At 38.0% G+C, this 21,055-nt stretch overlaps 1 pseudogene; it reads right to left on the bottom strand.

The window, feature by feature from the left end:
• Positions 1 to 10,707: 10,707 nt before the first annotated feature.
• Positions 10,708 to 11,520, bottom strand: LOC122479402 (annotated as a pseudogene).
• Positions 11,521 to 21,055: the final 9,535 nt, after the last annotated feature.

Below are 21,055 nucleotides of genomic sequence, written 5' to 3'. Positions count from 1 at the left end.
ATGATTTCCTATCTCACATTCAGGTCCTTTATCCATTTTGAGTTTATTTTTGTGAATGGTGTAAGAAAGTGATCTAGTTTGATTCTTCTGCATGTTGCTGTCCAGTTCTCCCAGCACTATTTGTTAAAGAGACTCTTTTTTCCATTGGATATTCTTTCCTGCTTTGTCAGTTTTGGTTTTAAAGTCTGTTTTATCTCATAGAAGTATTATTATCCTAGCTTTTTTTTCCTTCCATTTGTATGGAATGTACTTTTCCATCCCTTCACTTTCATTCCATTTGTGTCTGTAGGTCTGAAGTGAACCTCTTGTAGGTAGCATATGGTGGATGAGTCTTATTTTTTTTATCTGTTCCATCACCATATTTCTTTTGATTGGAACATTTAGTCCATTTAAATTTAAAGGGATTATTGGTAGGTATGTACTTATTGCCATTTTGTTACTGTTTTCTGGTTGTTTTTGTAGTTCTTTGGTGTTCCTCCTTCTCTTCTCTTCCCTTGTGGTTTAATGGCATACTTTAGTATTATGCTTGGCTTTATTTCTTCTATTTTTTTTGTGTTACCTATATTTTTTATTTGTGATTACCATTATGTTCATATAATATCCTATGTGTATGGAAGCATTTATTAAAATGATGGTTGCTTAAGTTTGAGCACCTTCTAAAAGCACTAAATTTTTAGTACCCCTCCATGTTTTATTTCTATGATGTTATATCTTATTTTGTATATCCCTTTAGAAAACATTTTTGTAGATGTAGTTGATTCTACTTTGGCATTTTAACCTCCATACTGGTTGTAGAAATGATTACTACCTATACTATGTTTTTTATCTGTGAAATTTCTTGTTGCAAAATTTCTCCTAGTTATGGCCACTTATTTCAGGTTAAAGAATTCCCATTAACATTTCTTGTAAGGCTGATTTAGTGATGATGAACTCCTTTAATGTTTTCTTGTCTGTGAAACTCTTTTATCTCTCCTTTTATTCTGAATAACATCGCCAGGCAGAGTAGGTTGGTTGTAATTTTCTTCTTCCCTTTTAGTACTTTGTAGGCCAGGAAGGAGTGACATGATACAGTCAAATTTTTTTCTGAATGGTCAGTTGATAAATTTATGGGCTTTCTCTTATGCAACTTTTCTCTTGCTGCTTTTAAAATTCTTTATCATTACTTTTTGCCATTTTAATTGTTACATTTCTTGGTGTGGACCTCCATGGGTTCATCTTGTTAGGACCTCCGTTTATGGATTAGGATATCCATTTCCTTGACCAGTTTAAATAAGTTTTCAGCTATTCCTCAAATTTTCTATCCCTTTCTCTTTCATTTCCTCTTCTGGGATCCCTGTCATATGAATGTTTTAGGCTTAATGAAGTCTCAGAGTTAGCTTAACTTATTCTCATTTTTTCCTTTTTTGCTTCTTACTGTTCAGCTTGGTTGCTTTCCATTACTGTCTTCCAGATTGTGATCCATACTTCTGCAGCTTCTAATGTGCTGTTGATGTCTTTTAGTATATTTTTCATTTCAGTTTTTGTATTCTTGAGCTCTGACTGGTGGTTCTCTACATTTTCTCTGTTGAAATTCTCCTGGAGATCATTCTTTTCTTAAATCCATGGAGTATCTTTAAGACCGTTAATTTGAACTCTTTATCAGGCATATCACTTATCTATATTTTATCTTGCTCTTTTACCATGGTTTTTTATTTGGAAAATGAAAAATTTCTTTGTCTCCTCATTTTATCAAACTCACTGTGTTTGTTTCTATGTATTAGGTCAGTTATATATCCTTGTTTTGAAAGCAGTGATCTTGTATAGAAGAGGTATTGTGGTGCCATATATTCCAATTCCCCCTAGTCACAAGCATCAGGTGCTCCAGGAGTGTCCCCTAGTGTCCCACACAAGTAGAGTGGGGCACTTATGCCCCTTGTGGTGTGTTTGAGCTGTGATTGCCTTCATCTCAACTGGCTGTGGTGACCTGCTTTGCCTAGTGTGGGTGCTCTGGGTGGCAGAGTTTGTCCCTGTGCTATTGAGAGACCCATCTGAAGCTGCCATGGGGTTCTTGGTGGGCAGGACTGGCAGTCCATGTGTCTGCAATTGGCCATGTGCCACAGTTGTGAGCACACTGGATGGCAGGGCTTATTCCCTGCATAGCCAGCTAAAAGGCTGGGCCGCTGAAACTGTGAGCCCACTGGTAGGGGGTTATCTCTCCTTCTCCCCACGTCAGGATTCTTTTTGGAATGGCACCAGTTCCTGATACATATCCCTGAAGGAGCTGCTTTGGAGGGATATCTACCTGTAGTCAGGTTGAATGGGGTGGGTCTGTAGGACAACAAGAGGGGGTGGGGTGGAGTGGTGGTGCTAGCAAGGTAGATCGTGTTAGAACTGACTCCCACAAGTGTTTGGATATCTAGGCTAGGGAAGGGAAAGAGAAATGGCACCTTCCAGCATTTTTATTCATGGACAAATCTCCTGAAGATCTCTGCCCTTCTAGCACATGTTCTGAGATTACTCAATAAATCTCCTTCATATATACGGCAGGCACTTTTCAAACTGCTGCTTCTGTGCTATGTTTTGAGCCAAGTTATTTATTATGCTGTTCTTTAAGGGTGGGGATTCCATTTCCTATTTTCCTCTGGCTCTCCTGATGTTAAGCCCTACTCTTTTTCAAAACCAGATGTTATGAGGACTCCTCTTCCTTGTGTGGGTCCCCACTGCCACAGGTGCCTGGATGGAGTCTGATCCTCTTGATTCTCTGTTGGTGGTGTGTCTCCTGTTTATGGTTAGTCTTGCCCACGGTTTGATTCCCAGCTGCATCTCTGCCCTTTCTTCCCTTTTCAATGTGGTCTCTTCCTAATGATTAACTGAAAGGTCAATTCTGCCAGTCTTCAGGTAGTTTTCAGAGTTACATAGATGTAGCTGTTTTCTCAGTATGTTCATAGGACAAGGTGGGCTTAGGATCCTCCTACTCTGCCATCTTCCCAATAGCCTCCGAAATCTTTGATATATTAATGCTTGCTTTAAAGTTGGCAACATTCATCTTTATTTTAGTCTATACTTAAGTAATATACCATTTTATTATAATACTAAAACCTTACTACTGTATACTTGCATTTTTCCTTTCTATCCTTCTTGCTGCTGTTTTTAGAATTCTTACCTATAAATAGATTTTAGGTTCCCAAATACATCATTATTATATTTTGTGGACAATGATATTTTATAGACATTTAAAAACAAGAAAACAAATATCCCTGCGATTTATCTCCAAGTTACCCTCTCTAGCTTTCTTCATTTCTTTGTATAGATTCAAATTTCCATTTTTTATTCTTTTCCTTCAGCTTGAAGAATCTTGTTTAGTGGATTTTGTGTTGTAGGTTTGCTGCTGGTGAATCCTTTCTGGTTTTGATTGTCTGAAATGGTATTTATTTTGCCTTTATTTTTGGAGGATAATTTTTGCTGGGTATAGAATTCTAAGTTAATAGTTTCTCTTTGTGTTTTAGCATTTTAAAAATATTGTTCCATTGTATTGTCCCTTCCATTATTTCTGATGCAGAGTCCATATTGATTCTTGTTTCTTTGTATTTTTTTCTCTGAAGCTTATTTTAAGATTTTCTTATTGATAGTGAACAATTGTACTACATGCATTTTTAAGGTTTGCTTTGTATTCACCCTTAATGTTTATTTAATCTCTTGGATATAAGAGTTTGTATAATACCAAAATAGGAAATATTTTGACCATTATCTCTTTAATAACTCTACCTCTTCTATTTGAAACACCGATTATTTGTATATTAGACCACTTTAGATTATTCCACATGTCACATCAGTTTTGTTCATTTCTTTGAGCTGTGTGTGTATGTGTGTGTGTGCACGTGCACTACATTTTGAATAGTTTCTATTGCTCTGAATTAAAATTTATGGATATTTCATTCTCCAATGTCTTATTTTCTGTCAAGACGACCCAGTGATATTTTTTTTTATTTCAGGTATTGTTATTTTCACCTCAGAATGTTCTTTAAATCTTTGAATATGAGGGATGTCTGGGTGGCTCAGTCAGTTAAGCATCTGACTTTGACTCAGGTCATGATCTTATGATTTGTGAGTTCGAGCCCCACATTGGGTTCTGTGCTGATAGCTCAGAGTCTGAAGCCTGCTGCAGATTCTGTGTTTCCCTCTCTCTCTGTCCCCCACCCCTCTCCCTCCCTCTCTCTCTCTCTCTCTCTCTCTCAAAAATTAAAAACAAAATTTTAAAAATCATGATTATCAATGGTACTTTAAAGCCTAAAGAGATGCTGTCATCTCAGGCAAGGGCAGCAAAAGCTAAAATAATTGAATGGGATTACATTCTCATTCTAAAAATCTTCTGCATAGATAAGGAAACCATCAACAATGCAGCCTATTGAATGAGTGAAGATATTTGCAAATTATACATTTGATGAAGGGTTAATATACAAAGTACATAAAGAACTTACACAACTTAATATTTTTTTTAAAAATTCCCCCCAAACCCTAAACAACCTGACTAAAAACTGGGTAGAGGACTTGAACAGACATTTTCCCAAAGAAGACCTATAGATGGCCAACAGACACATGACAAGATGATCAACATCACTAATGATTATGGAAATGCAAATTAAAACCACAGTTAGGTATCACCTCACACTGGTCAGTATGGCTGGTATCAAAAGGAATGGTAAAAATTTCTGGTGAGAATGTGGGGAAAAGAAACCTTTTGTGCACTGCTGATGGAAACATAAATTGGTGCAGCCACCATAGAAACCATATGAAATGTTCTCGTATTAAAAAATAGAAATACCATAGGATCCAATAATTCCTCTCCTGGATATTCATCTCACAGAAATGAAACCACCAATTTGAAGAATTAGATGTATCACTCTGTTCATTGCAGCATTATTTACAATTGCTAAGATACGGAAACAACTTGCATCCATCAATAGATGAATGAGTAAAGAAGATGAGGTATGTGTACACACACACATATATTCATGATGAAATATTACTCCGCCATGAATAGGAATGAAATCCTGCCATTTGTGGTTGCATGGATGGACCTAGAAAGTATTATGCTAAGTGAAATAAGTCAAAAGTGAAAGACAAATACTGCATGATTTCACTTACGTGTGGAATTAAAAAATAACAAAAAAAATATAGATCAGACCGATAGATACAGGAAGAAAACTGTTTGTTGTCAAAGAGGGGGAGGGTTTGGGGAGGTAGTGAAATAGGTGAAGGTGATTTAGAAGTATAAACTTTCAGCTGTAAAATAGGTCATGGGAGTATAATGTACAGCTCAGGGAGTATAACCAGTAATATTGCAATAATTTTATATGGTGACAGATGGTAACATGGGGGTCATTTTATAATATATAAAAGTATCAAATCACTATGATGCACACCTGAAATTAATATGTCAGTTGTACTTCAAAAAATACTACCTACAGTTAAATTATCAGCATTTACATTTTGACACTTGATAACTTACCTAGGATTGGAAATTTGGGACTTGATGTGTATTATAAAATTAGCATATGTACATCTTATTGATATGCTTTGATATGAGGAATTTGAAATGTTTTATCAAAATTAGGCTGATAATTTTCTTTTTTTGCCATTTAATATTTTACATACAATCATACAATAAACTTATTGGGTAGCTTCTTTCACTCAGTATTATGTTTGAGATTTATCCATATTTTTGTGTTCAGTGGAAGACCGTTCACTCATTACTTGATTCAATGACACAAATATACCATAATTCTTTTTCTAGGCTACTTGTAATGGGCTTCTTATAGGATTTAACTCAAAATCAGAAAAGGGAAGGAAACCAATACTTGCAGAGGTACATGCCAAGTGATTTCTTCACAGGATGGCTGCCCATTACGTAGTATTGCTAAGGACCAGGCATTGTTGTTAAGTGCCTTTACAAATATTAAACTCAATCATCACAACTATCTTATAGTATAAGTGATTTTCTTATCACCATCCAAATTTCCACATCTGGATACTGAAGGAAGATTATATTCTGGACTAAAGTCCCACATAGAAAGTGTATGACCTTGTATTTGAGTGCAGTTAGTTTGGCCTTAAAGGACTTGCTCTTAATTTTGCCATATTGTCTGTGCACAAACAAACCATTAAATTTATACTCATTTAGTTATTACTGCTAGATGCTATCTCCATTTTGTGGTTTAGTGAGCACACGTATAAAGTTTGTCCAGTGAATGAGTCAGGTCTATCACTCTTCTGTTTGCTACTGTTATTTCAATTTTTTCATTTATTATCTTGAAATAATTGTAGGTTTACAAGGATTTTCAAAGATAGAACAGAGAGTCTCATGTACTTTTTTCCTAATCTCCTCAACGGTAATCTTTTTCTATAACTAAAGATCAAACCAGGAAATTGATATTGGTGTGGCCCACAAACCAAGGTTGATTTTATGATGGTTTCTAAACCCTCTCTGAAAGTTCTGACAGAGTGAGACAATTCGTTTTCTTTTCTATAGATAAAGGGTGGGGGTGGGGGGAAACTAAAACAGCCAAAAAATACTGTGATTCTAGCAATGAAATCCTCATACTTCCATACCTTAAAAAAAAAAAAAAAGCACATTCACCCCTGATTAGTTTAATGGCAAAACTCGCCAGCAAAATGTTCTCATATTCTCATACAGTGTAACTCTATTATATACTAAAATCTCTCTTCCATAAAAGGAGAGGAGCTAATTTGTGAATTTGTAAAGATACAGATGTAGGTCCTCTTGAATCCATGAAAGCAGTATCTATGTGAGAGATTATACAATGGGATGCCAGATTCTAAAACGTATTGCAGGAGTATTGCTTGTCTAACCTCCCTCAGAAAATTGATGGCTGGCCTCTTTCTAAAAGTTTTCCATTCAGTCTATGGTAGGAACTTTTGCTCTGCAATATTACCATTCTAAAGATCTTTTCATGGAATTCACTAAAAACTTAGATTCATTGCTCAGGAATGAGTATAAAACCATTTAGTCTATAAGGCAAGAGAGATCTGCATTTGCTCCTGTTAGGTCGTAAAGCAATCTCCCCTCAGGTATTCCAATAGCTATAGCTGCATAAGAATGAGAATTTTGATATGTTCACAAAAATAAATCTTTGTAGCTTTTCCCAAGGCGGAAGACCAAGACCAGTCCCATGTTTCTTTGAAATTTGAAAACCAAATTCTAGCCTCTATTTAATCCAGAGCCTATGCTGTTCTGCCCGGCCCATCCATTTACTTATTTTTTACATTTATAGAGCACCTTTCCTCCAAAGCAACATCCTCGTCAGAGCTGGTTCTTGGAGGAACAATTGATCACAGGGATGTTGTGGAGCTGGCGGGGTAAGCAGTATATCCTTTGTTACTCAAAGCATGATTACTGTAGGAAATTTCTAAAATCTTGGAAAGAAGTGAAATTTTTCGAGTTCTTTATTATAACCTACTTGGAGCCCTAAACAATAATGCTTTTGTTATTAACTTGTAACAGTTCTATAACAAATTAAAGTAGGAAAAGTTTCTTATTTGCCAATTTAAACAAGATAGGAGGAGTAAAAATAAAAACATCTCTGGGTTATCGGAATCAGATTTTGGCAGATTTGCAGACATTTTGATTTGTAGATCTATCTCAGTCTTTCCAAGCTGTGTCATACCTCCTTTTCCCAGCAAGGAGGAAGAAATATCAGGCAAAGTTCAGAACTTTTAAAACACATTGCAATTATTTTTGAGTTTGGGAACACAGTCTCCCTGACCCATATGATGACAGGAGGTATTAGCACAGAGATGCAGACATTTCCATCTCTCCATTCTTGCCCTGAGAGCACACTGCCACATTTTTTCACAGCAGATAAACACAGAAGTGCTTTAAATTATTGCCAGAACAGGTTGAAGGGGCAGGTGAAGGAATATCATAGGTGAAAGAGCATTAAACCAAGAGTCAGGAAACTTGACATGTGACTCTGGATAACTTATTTGTTACTACTAGCCCTTAGTTTCCAAATTTATACAATAAAACGGAAATCCTAGATTAGCTTGTCAGTCATTTCCCCATGCAGCCTTCTAGGGAACTCCATTCTCAAAAATCCTGGTAAAGGTCAAGTATATGATAGAATCAAATCATGTCACCAAATTTTCATTTATCATTTGTAAGTGAAGTACAGTGAAACTTAGCCAACATTCAAAAAATATTTGTTGCATATATTGGATAACTACTATATGTCAGATGTTATGCTAGCTGACTCAAACATAAGTGTAAGAAAGAGACACAAGGGCCCCTCAGTGAAAGACCACTTATAATCCAGGGAGATAGAAATTAAATGAAAAGTAAACAAATTCTTAGTTGTAATTGTCATAAAAGCTATGAGAGCAACATAGGCTGTTACTGAGAGCTTAGGACAGAATTTGGCTATCTAAGCCAGGTACACGGTTTGCTGGCTTTTATTAAAATTTCTTTTAGATATTCTGAAAGAATATGAAGTGAAAAGCATATTTATCTCACATACTTGTTTTAGGAACAATCGGAGAATACAGGGCTACAGTTTATAAAGTACCCTTTATAGCACTGTTTACACCCTGAAACAATGTATGCAAGCAGTAAATTATGTCCTAGTAAAAGCCCCCTGAAATCATGCTTTACCTCTATGCTACAAAACATGGAGCATTTCACCTGGTTCCTTGCTTTATTTTGGTGTCTTTTTTTTCCCTAGACTATATTTTCAAAGATACTGGAATAGTGAAAAGTCTTGGATGATAGAGACAGTGTTTCCTTCTGGAAAAGGTTTACTTACTTATAACCTTGGAAGATAATGGTAATATCTCCCCCTGAAGTAAAGACAGGCATGCTTACTGTCCATTATAATAAAGATCATGCCTTCCCACTCCCTGTAGAAAGGGGAGGCACATTTATTGCTCACTTAAAAAGATCTGAGTTCTCTGGGCTCAGGGTTCCTTCCCTGTGACACAGACTCCTGGTTCACAATCCTTTGTGAATCCAAATGTGCAGTTAACATTTGGCCCTTTTCCTGTCATGCTGCTGGAATTGGGTCTTGGAGAGCAACACAAAAATTGCTGATAATCTAGCTGCTGATGTCGCTCTGAGTAACAAACTGTCCTTTGTCTCATGTCTACCAGCAACATCCATGAAATTGTGACAAGCTAACATGGTGGTTTACAAGTAAGGCATAATTTTAGACCCTTTGAAGTTTTTAATACTGGCTGATAAAGATGTAGGAACAAAAGTTTTCATCATTTTGGCTCAGGATGGCAAATACTAAAGTAGATACAGATCAAGTATTTGAGTCTTACTGAAACAACTATGACTTGGAAGAGGTCATGATTCTTGCTTTAAAAAGTACCTTTTGGAGGTGCCTGTGTGGCTCAGTCAGTTGAGTGTCCAAATCTTGACTTTTGTCCAGGTCATGATCCCAGAGATGTGTGATCAAACCCTGTGTCAGGGCTGAGCTCCAGGCTCTGCACAGAACCTGCTTGAGATTCTCGTGCTCTCTCTCTCCTTCTGCCCCTCCCCACCTTGTGCATGCGTGCTAGCTCTCCCTCTAAAGAAATGGTTTTTTTTTTTCCTTTTTTTGCAGAAGGGATTACCTATTTCAGTAATGAATTTACTAACTATGCTCAGCAGATACATATTCTGATTATACCATGCAAAGAATTTTACATACATAACTTCTTTCACTCTTGAGAGAAACCAATGAAGTAAGACACATCAAATCTCAGGCTTTAGACAGCCATAGCTACTGTCTCTTCTCATCTTGCTCTGGGCTTCTTGGTCCTTCCACAACTTTTTTCCACATGGTTACTCTAGTTCTTACCTTGTCCATGTGGAACAGCTTAGGGTCTCAGAGCAATGCAAGATTCCAGATAAAACTCCATGGCACTGTTTTCTTCTTCAGTGACTGGCATTCTGTGGATGGGCCCTCCTTGTCAGCATGCACAGACAGGAGAAAGTCAACTCTCTGTGAGGATACACTTTGTTTAACTTTACCTCTGACCTTAATGAACTCAGGCCGAAACAAATCCATACCATCCCAGACAAACCAGAGTCCTTTTCCCAAAACTCATTATTTGTGGTTACAGTAGAGTAAAAGTATTTTTCTGAAGCCAAGTGTATTTTGGGGTCGGTTTCCTTGATTTTGAGTATAAATGTTAGTGCTAATATGTACTTTTGTATGCCTATCAATTGCCACAAACTGTGTTATGTGCAATACATAATCTCAGTTTTCATAATAACACAAAAGAAACTTGTTCCATCAGGATTAAGCAAATTGCAGTATAGTTAAGCAGTAGAATTTAGTCATTAAAAGCTTTGGTTCTGGAATCAGGCTGGATACAGATTTAAATTCTTGTTCTACCTTCTACTAGCTTTGATGACTCAATTGCTAAGCCTGTTTCCTACATGTGTAAGGAGAATAAGAATACCTATTTTATAAAAATATGGTGAGGATTTAGTAAGTATGCTTCCAGATGTGTTGAATAATGTTTTCTGAATAGTAATTGCCCAATAAATGGTTGCTGTTATTAATCCCAAGTTAAGGTAAAAAGTGAGTCCATGACTACTGAGACTACCAGATAAAATACAGGACATGCAGTTAAACTGAACTTCAGGTAAAAAAAAAAAATAATAAAATAAAATAATTTCTTTAGTATGAGTAAATTGCAAATATTGAATGGGACATCCTAATGCTAACTCTGATAAAACTTACTGGTTTTCTTTGCCTCTGGTCCTGCTTTGGAAAGGCTCTCTGGGTTTTTCTGGCCTCGTTTCCCAGCTACAATTTTTACGGCCCTTTCTGCTTCTTTAGCTTGTGTATCTCCCAGACAACTCAAACTCACAGAGCCCTCCTTGTCACCCAGCAGGAGTGGGCTTTCTGGTTACAGGGGGGGAAAGGTATACTCAGTCCTCAGCTGCTTGCACATCTTGTGGAAAACACAAGATGGAAGCTTTTGAGCATCTTTTTCCTCTGGCTGATGCTTATGAGCACATAGTGCTTGTGGGCTTTGTCCTTGTGAAATTTCTCATGCATTCTTCATAATTGCAAATCTTGACAGGGCAACAATTCCAGCCTCCAGGGAGCTGGTGTCCTCAGGGTCCACCACAATCTTATTCGTCAACTGCTCTTGCTTGATTTTTAGCTGCTGCTTCTAGTTGGCCATTTCCAAAGACAAGAATCTTCTTACAGCATTATCAAACTTCTCAATTTCAGGAATGTTCTGGTAGTCTTTGAGCAGCATGGAAGGGGGAAGGTTATCTTCTTGGCCTGGTTGGGCTGGTTTCTGGGTGGCATATCTGTGAAGAGCCAGGAGGATGATGCCCCAAGGAGGAGAAGAAGGAAGGCTCCACTGGTGGGAGGGAGGCCTGGCACACGCTCTGCCTGGCAGCCCAAGGACTGGGACCTGAGCAACCCCAGGACTGGGTCTGAAGCAACCCCAGTACCTTACATGCCATCTTCTGTATGCTGACTTGTGACCCCACAGGGTCAGCACCAAGGCTGCCATCCCTTTTGCAGCATGGACTGGGTTCAAATTCCTTCTTCTTCTTCTTCTTCTTTTTTTTTTTTTTTGATATTCCAATGTAGCTAGATACGTTATAGTTTTATTTCCTATATATGATCACCCTAGCTCAAGGTTAATTTGTCCCAAAGACCATACTCTGCCCATTGGCCCATTAAAGGAAAATTGGTTATTTCTATACTGCCAACACATTTTTATCATACGTTTCTATTTCCTTTGTTTCTCATTACTTTTTAACCGCTATTGGAAAGTAACTGAGAGAGGGAAGATGTGAAGAAATTAAAATCGCACAATATTGTTAGTATCCCTGGCAGAATTTAAGGAAATGGAAGAAGCTGAATTAAATGATACAAAAAAAATGTGAGGCACTAGCTTTACTTGGGAAGCTTGTCTTGAGTTCTCCACGTGGGGTTAGTTACCCCATCTGTGTGCCATACAGTACTCAGAAATGTTGCTATGTCACTTTATCACCAAGGTTCTCAAAGATGGGCTATCACCCATGGGCTATCACTCTTGGAGGGCTTGGTAAACCAGAGATTGCTGGGCCCCATTCTCAGGGATTCTGATTTAGTAGATCTGGGGCGGGCCTTGAAGAATCTGCATCTAACATGGTTCTGTGTGCTGTTGATCCCATTAGTCCAGGGGCCACACTCTGTGGACTTGGCTTCTACTCTGTCAGTTTACTCCTTTGACTACAATGGTGAGATCTTTAATGAAGCTAGCATTGACTTCCCAAAATTCAATTTTCTGAAAGTCAATTCACCAAAGATCAGCTCACTAACTCATTGTGGATTTGTTCTCAGTATGTTTAGTTTGTCTTTGCCCTGTCTCTGTTCTGCCCATGTTTCTGCCCTAGTGTAGGCCCTGAACAAAATATGGCTGTGGTGAACTCCTCTAGATTCTATGTTTGTCAGACAATCTCTGTGGCTGGCCCAGAGGTGGGCGCACAGGGTGGATAGGGCATATATCTACTACTAGATGTTAAATAATATGCACACACACACACACACACACACTTATTAAAAGGAAAACACATCCCATTATCTAAAGGACAGGTGCAAAAAGTAAGCACAAAAGTAAAATTTTTTTTTCATTTGGTGAAATAAGCCTTCGTTGATTTAGTCCCTTAGTGAATTGATAGGAGACTGTTGTTGTTCCCATGTTGCCGTTAAACTGACTTTGATCTTTTCTTGGGGAAGAAATTGTCTTGTTTATAGAACCACAATACATTAAACAATATGTAACATTTATAAGTACTTAATTTTTTCTAATTATTGAATAAATGTGTTTATACAACTCAATTAGCCATGATATTCTTGAATCTTATGACTAATGAAGGAATATCGTTCAAATATCAGATTGGAAGAAAATTAGCAGTTTTTTTTTTTCTGTAAGGTGAGCCAAAAAGTTACCATTATTTGATTCAGTGTAATATTTCCAAATGAAAAGTGTGTTTCTCGGGAGTAGCTTTTGTTCTTTGAGACTATGATTCAGTAAATTCTAATTTTCTTCTGGCTACAATTCTTGTACAGATTTAAAGTGCAAGGATGTTAGAGAAGTTAGAAATGGTATTGGGGGGAAAAAAGTCAAAATCAGGTTGTCTACATTATTACTCTGCCTGTTGAAGCTACAGTAATGTGGGTTTTTTCTGCTGAGCTGGAAGACTTCTGGTTATAGTGTAAGATATGTCAAGGAGATGATGATGATCACAATTCATTTGAGGAGCTTAAATAACACACAGTTGAACATGTGGAAGACAGAACTGCTGTGTCTCGATGTGCCACAAATTAGGAATTTCCTTTATCTCTTTCCTACATAGTTTGGGAAGAAAGTATTATATGTTCTGGAAATCTTTCAAAAACTAATAACCTTCTCAAAGTCATCTTACATCATAGAATCTCATAATTGGAAGGGACTTGAAATATTACAGGGCTAAAATACACTTAAAATAGAACTTCTTTTTGGTATTATCCCTGCCTATTTTTCTCTCAGGTGACAGGGAGCTCACTACTGTCCAAAGCATCTACACAAGAGGTTTAGTTGCAATAAAATTCTTTTTGTCTTGGGCTAAAATCTGATTTTACTTTCCAATATTGATAGTTCATTTATTCACTTACTAATTTATCTCAATATGTACAGTCATAACCATTCTCTGAGCAGGGAATAGGCACTGGCCTACAAAGTTGGAAAGCTATGGTCTTAGGTCTCTATTATCTTTTAGTTTAGTGGGAAAAGAAACATGGAAGTAAATACTCTATAAAGAGAGATTGATTTAACGAGGGTACATACAAAGTGCAGTGAGTACTTAATAGAAAGAGTCCCTAAATCAGCCTTGGGGGGATGGAGAAGGCATTAGGAGTAGGTAATACTTTACTACTGGAATAATAAGTTGCATTGTAGGCAGGGAAATACCATGTACAAAGGCCAAGATAGGAAAATCTGTTCTGGAGCATAGACAGTGTACATATGCATTGGAGGTGGTAGGAGGAGGAAGTTGGAAGCTGCAGAAATGGAAGTTCACAAAGCGGGACATGCAAGTAGGAACTGAGTATTCGAAGGAGTTTTTTTTTTTTTACCCTGTGGGAGGCACTGAAAGATATTAAGAAGTAACACAATTATATTTTCTTATTAAAAAAACCCACAAACTTTGGGAACACCCTATAAAATACGTTAGTGTGAGGTGGGACCAAATAGAGACATGAGAAGCTCATTGCAATTGTCCAGACCAGACTAGAAAAACAGTAGAAGGGAGAGGGGTGAATAGATTTGAAATGTATTCATTGACTAGTTCCAGGATAATTGGGAAGATTTGATGTTGTTTTTGAAGGAAAAGGGAGATGAACCATATTTCACATGAATTCAAGTTTTGTGAATTAGATCCTTACTCCTCATGGACCAGCAGCATGGGTATTCTCAGGGAATTTGTTAAAAATGCAGACTTTTGGGCCTCACTCTAGACCTACTGAGTCAGAATCTGCATTTTAACTGGATCCCCAGGTGGTGCTTTTGTATACTGAAGCTTGAGAAGCACTCTCTGAAACAAAAGATTGGACAAGAATGCCATACCTTGAAGCACAAAGCCCCCAGAGGAAAACACAGTAGGTTCTTTTCAGGGCTTAATTGTTCAGAGTCAGAGAGAGGGGATAATTTCAGTTTAGGCATATTGAAGAGTTTGATCTGTCTGTGGAAATCTGACTGAACAAGCCATTATATACAGGACCTCAGAGCTCATGGTGAATAGCATTTCAACAACCAACGGATCATAGGAAACAGTGAAAATTAAGATATTGGAGGAGATTGCCCCAAAATGTAGGCAGCCTGCAATCCATTACTTTATGACACTGATTTTAGGTTCCTAATCATTGAAAAGAGAACATTTTCAAGTCTGTTTCTTTGATTTGAACCATTTGGTAGCTAGTCTGCAAAGATAGTCTCAAACAATCCTTCCCTTCTTATATGTCCATGCTACTCTTCACATTAAGAGGCGGGGGCTTATTTACCTTCTCCTTGAAACTGTACTGTCCTTAAGACTGGCTTTGCCAAAGAGGAGGCATCAGAAGTGACCTCCAAGCACTTCCAAGCCCAGGCCTTAAGAGGATGAGCACCATGGGGCACCTGGCTGACTCAGTCATAAGAACTGTGTGACTCTTGATCTGGGGGTTGTGACTTCAAGCCCCATGTTGGCTATAGAGATCACTTAAATAAATGAAACTTAGAAAATGCTCCTCCTCCTTTTTTAAAATTTCCCCAAAAGTCTAAGCAGTGTGGAGAGGACATGTGGAAGAAAACTGAGACACTACTATCATCATAAACTGCTGAACTCCCAGCTGACAGCACCAAATGCAGCCATGTGAATAGCCCACCTTGGATGTGCCAGCCTAGTCAAGGGCAGACGGCTGCAGCCCCAGCAGACCTCACATGCAATAGAACTGCCAGGCTGAAATGAGTTCAGTCAACCCACAGGGCCATCATATTTAGCAAAACAGATTTTGTTTTAGGCAGTTAAGTACTGGGGTTGATTTGTTACACAGTAATGAATAATAGAAACCATTTAGCTCCTCACATTTTTAAAATAATGTTACCTCTGGGCAGTTAGTTGGACACAGGGCAGGCAGGCTTCCATTTGAAAATGAATGGAAAACATGTTTACATACACGTTAATACATGATAGATGAAAAGAAAAAAAAATGGCAATGTTTACTACTTACAATTAAAACCCAGGCACAAATTTAGAAGAGTCTCTTGATGCTATTAGTTGATTTCACTCCCCAGTTGTCTTTCCTTCTCTCACCTCTCCATTCCTGTTACTTTAGTCCAGTCAGTCATGTGTTACACGGAATACAGTGAAGATCTTTGCACCTTCAGTTTTGCCGACTTAATCATCTTAATGTCACCAGAGGGCTCTTCCTAAAGATTGCTTTGAACATAGAATTCAATGTTGCATCATCAACAATAGAATTAATAACATCATTCATTCATTCTTCAGTTATGCTCCTTATTCAGTTATGCTCCTAAGCACGAAGGTTATTCATGATCTTAGTTGAATCTAATTTTCCACTCATCCCCTCTCCTTCCATGAACCTCCTTCTCCTTTACAGTGAGTTTTTGGTTCTGTCTACACTGAGCCATCTTCTGTTCTCCACATTTTTGGCATGAACTTCCACTCCTCTATGCATTTTCCTGGGTCTTACTGCTTTACTCTGGTAATTACAAACCTCTCTCAAGGTTCAGGTGAAACACCACTTCCTTGGTTCAGGGGTTTCCTATACCACTACTCAGAGCTGATGGCCTACTTCCTTTGAATCTAGTGTCTTTTTCAGCCATTTTCACTAACTTGAAAGCATTATATTTTGTGTACACGGTGTTAAATACTTTGCACACAGTGTGTGTCTTAGTCCACAAGACAAATAACAAAAAACCTAGAGGTAGTATTACTATTTCCATTTCATAGATAAGAAAACTAAGACACATGGGGATTATGTAACTTGCCCAAAGTCATGGAGTTGTTAAACAGAGCTAGACTTCCAGTCTATGCTTTTTGGACTCAACAGCTGAAACGTTAAGCACCAAATTATGTGGTCTTTTTCTATAGAGCACATTTTAGTCTCATTTGTACCCTTAATGGTCATTAAAGGTCTGTCACCCACTAGACATAAAGCTCCTTGAAAGAACGAGAGTTCCCATAATCTCTGCACTTAGCAGGGTGTTCACTATTTCTTTGCTAAGCGATTTGCTAAATTGATATACTTTAATCTAGATTAGTGAGGTGTGCCATTCAAAATAATTTTCTATATGCCTTACACCGTTTGAGTTGCCAAGGGGGAGAGAGAAGGAAAATTATACCCCAGTGTTCCCTGACTTAAAACTTGTAATAAAACTGAAAAGGGAGACAGATGTTACTACCACTCCACCAGTATAGATGGAGTTAAAATGTGCTTTAGCAGAGCTCCTTTTCCAGTTAATCGCTCTCTGTGTAAGCACTTCCTATATATTTTCTATTCCTTCCATGTTAATGGGGACCAATGTTCCCAAAGTTTATATGCATTGCAATAGAAGGTGTTACCCAAGAAAGAAGGGGACAAAAGCTCTTACTGCATGGTGAGGTCTAATAATAGACAACTTATTCACCTGGCATTTACTACAGTAACATTCAGGATGAGCTCATTATTTTGGCAACCAGCATGCTGCTTACTCCTAGGGGAAAAGAAAACACATCTTTTTCCATTTGGCACTGTCCTGTTCCCACCCTCCATCCTCATGAAAGCTCTTCCTCTACCCCCGTGTTAAGTACTAGCAATGACAGCCTTGCTAATGTGGGGACTACTTGGTAAATTACCAATGGAAAGCGTATGTTTTGGGTAGGATAGAGAAACATTGAAAACTGGAATACCTCAAAGGTTATCCATGGTCTTTCCTGAATGCCCGGGGTTCTATCTACCACAATAAAAAAGATGATGTAAAAAAGATGATGATCTTTTTCTCCTTAAGAAAAAGATCCTCCAACAATATTTTACATGGTTTCAGTGGAATGTTTCATGAATGACCAGGGATCCAAGGACTTGTTATTTGTAATCAGTCTTGGAGGATTAAAAAAAGATTTCCTTTTCCCCTTCCCAGTCTATGCCCTAACCCCTTGTCCTAAGTCCTTTCTGGCTATGTCTCATCCTTCTCTTCATGTTCTAGCAATTTCTGCACTTTTTGATTGTTAATATAGCTTTGTGGTTTCTCATGAATCAATGCATTTGCATATTCTGAGCTCTCTGGGGTTTGCCTGTAATGCATACTTATCACCAACCTTCCAGACCTGGCTCAAGCACTTAGTACTTTGAAATTCTTTCCCACGTTCTGGGCCATTTTAGGCTTTTCTTTCTGTATATTCCCATCACATCTATAGAAAGGATCATCAAACTGCACTGTAACTGCTAGTATATGTCCTTGCTCACCAGTACTCCTTTATGGCTGGAACCCTGTTTATACATTTTTTTAAGTTTATTTATTTACTTTGAAAGAGTGAGCAAGCAAGCAAGCTGGGCAGGGGTAGAGAGGGAGAGAAGGAGAAAATCTCAAGCAAGCTCCACACTGCCAGCCCAGAGCCCAGTGCAGGGCTGGATCCCATGAACTGTGAGATCATGACCTGAGATGAAATCTAGTCACATGCTTAACCAACTGAGCTACTCAGGTGCCCCTCTATTTATACATTTTTGTATTCCTATGATGTAGTATGTAAAGGAACTGATCAAGTTTTCTGTTTAACAATGGCTATAATGTAGCTCTCTATTTCAATAATTTTTTTGGAGAGAACTTTGAATTGATTGATTTTAAGTCCTCTCTGGCACCTTCTGGCTAATCAGACAAGGAGAGGAAGATCTATAGTGGGAAGCAGCCATTTCCTGCAGGACCACACAACCTGGGGGGATTCTGCAAAAAGGAGACAAGAATCCAAACAGGTGTAGTTGTCAGCAGCTGAGAGAAGGAAGTATGGGGAATTATTGTTTAATGGATACAGAGCTTTGTGAGGTGAAAAGAATTTTGGAGATGGCAGTGGTGATGGTTGCAGAACAGTGTGAAATGACACTGAACTGTACACTTAAAAATGTTTAAGAGGCTAAATTTTAGATTATGTGCATTTTATTTAAAAAATTAAGATAACTAAAGAAATGCAACTAGGAAAGATGATATTAACAATCAAAAAATGGTAAGTGTTCATAAAAGGGCCCAAGAGAAGGACTTACACATACATCACTTTCAGCTCTGGAGGCTCCAAGAGTACTTTGCTGCTGTGGGGTCTTAGAAGAATCACTTTACCTCTCCAAGGCACAGAGTAAACCAGATTGCTCTTGGCAAACCTTTGTTGACTTTCTGCTACCTGAACCTGTGCAGCTTTTTTGGTGTCTCTTTGTTTTCCAGGTCTACTCTTGTAAACTTCTGTCAATGGGATGGGTCCCTAATAATTTTTCCATAAATTATTTTTCTGCTTAAGATAGACAGTCTGTTTCCTTTGCATTTAACCAGAAACCATGAGTAATAAAGATTTTTATTTAAACAAGTCTTCAAGAAGAGATCCTAAGAGGGGAAAAGCATCCAAAATAAGATGTGAGAACCTTATGAAGTTATCTCCCACACAGAGATTTTCTCTAAATACACACTTTAAATTATTCCTTGGAAGATCTAAGTTTTTTTAAATAATGTTTGTGTAAATTATCCTTCAATATTCAACACCTTTAAAAATCGTCACACTTTCTCATGCCTTCCTTGATATCTCCCACTACCTTCTTCTTAGTTATGTAACTTATCTTCATTGGTCTATTGACTGAACTGTGTCATTGACTCAATTGAGACATCCATGAGAAAAGAGATATATTAAACATATGTCTACCCTTGGTACCTAGGGAGTTCCTGGAATCTAGAGCAGTAATGAAAGAATTAATGAATGAGGTGGAATGTGAGTGGATGAGTAAAGGAATTGCTGAGTATAGTCAATTTGGACTGAAGATTCTGTTCACCTTCTGATTGATTTCCCTTTCCCCCTCAAGCTTTCTGGACTGCATACATTCTTTTTGAAGTCCCATTACCACAGTCAACATTTGCACCATGGCTAATAAATTAGCATCACTTTGAAAACAAAAATGATTCCATTTTGCACTTGGAATGTGGTCTGAGAATTAGAAAGGGCAGGGGTGTTACTTGCCCTCAGGCCTGGAAAGTCTCTTGGTGTTTTATTAGGTAACAATTTCTGTTTTTACTGGATTTTCTGGTCACTAGCCCCTGGGAACCTGAATGAATGCCAAAAGTAAAAAAAGAAAACCGCATGCTCCCTGCTACTTAGAGACCATATAACCTCCTAAGAAGTATCTATGATTGCAATTAGAGGCATCTATTATTGTAATTGGGAGCCTGGCTTGTTAAAGGGAAAAGACAAGCAAAAGTAGGTCAATGTTACGACTTGGCTAGATGCAACTGGTACCACATTCCCTTCCTGCTGGTCCTGCTTGTGGGAAAGTCCTAGAAATGAGTGAAATAGAAATGTCTATTTCTCAGAATGACTTTCTAAAACATGAATATCATAGAAGCAATCAGAAAACGCGTTTTCTTTTTTAAAACCTTATATTTAAAACATATATTACAAAAAATATTTCACAGAGACAATAAAAAAAATGGATTCTCTTTTCAGTGATGTGTGAGTGTCAGGAAAGTAGCGCTAATTTTTCAGAACCTTGGGGGTGATCTGATGGTACAGTATTGGTCTTGTTCCTTTTTAATACAGAGCATCTCTGTGTCCTGCACCATAGTGTAGTAGTTGAAGGATTAACTCAGGAGTTGGAAGATCTAGGACAGCCTCTATCTCCACCTTTCACAGATCAGTGACTCTAAGCCAGTTAACATCTCAGAGCTTTAGTTTCAAATCAAGGATGTTGATGGTTGTCCTACTTAACTACCTTCCTCCTACACTTTTAAAAGCCACAGAGAATGCCAAGTCTGTCAAAATATTTGGTAGGCCAAAAGACATTGTCAAAATGGAACAGATGACAAAAATATAGTGGGGGGGGGGGAGGAAAGGCCATTTTCAACTTGGCTCCCCAGTTGACCTCTTAAGAACCTCCAGTAAACCATGGCACCTTCACATTGGGGCTACAGAAAGTGCGGAGCAGAGAAACAAACCCAGGGTTTGGTGACTGGCAGATCTGGTTCACATCATTCAAGGAATCTATGCTTTCTGGACCTTGATTTCCCATTTGTAAAAACAGATGATAATGCCTACCGTAAAAGGATTCCTAAGGGGTGGGGGTAGATGAAATAATGGAATAAAACCGTGCCTGAAACATGGGAGGTCCTTGGTTTTAACTTCTCTCTATCTCAGTTAGGATTTTAAGGGGGGTGGGACAAAAGGAGTTGATAGAGGAAATTCTGCTCTGGGTTACCCATGGTCATTATAGAAATTTGCCCACTTGATTTTAACTGTTAATGGCAATTAAAGGAGACTAAGAGGGGTTTCTCTGAGAAATTAACAAACGTGGCAAAA

This window comes from Prionailurus bengalensis, chromosome C1, assembly GCF_016509475.1.
Source record: "Prionailurus bengalensis isolate Pbe53 chromosome C1, Fcat_Pben_1.1_paternal_pri, whole genome shotgun sequence".
Lineage (NCBI taxonomy): Eukaryota > Metazoa > Chordata > Mammalia > Carnivora > Felidae > Prionailurus > Prionailurus bengalensis.
The sequence above is the reverse complement of the archived record's forward strand: the minus strand, read 5'-3'. Positions and strand labels throughout refer to the sequence as shown.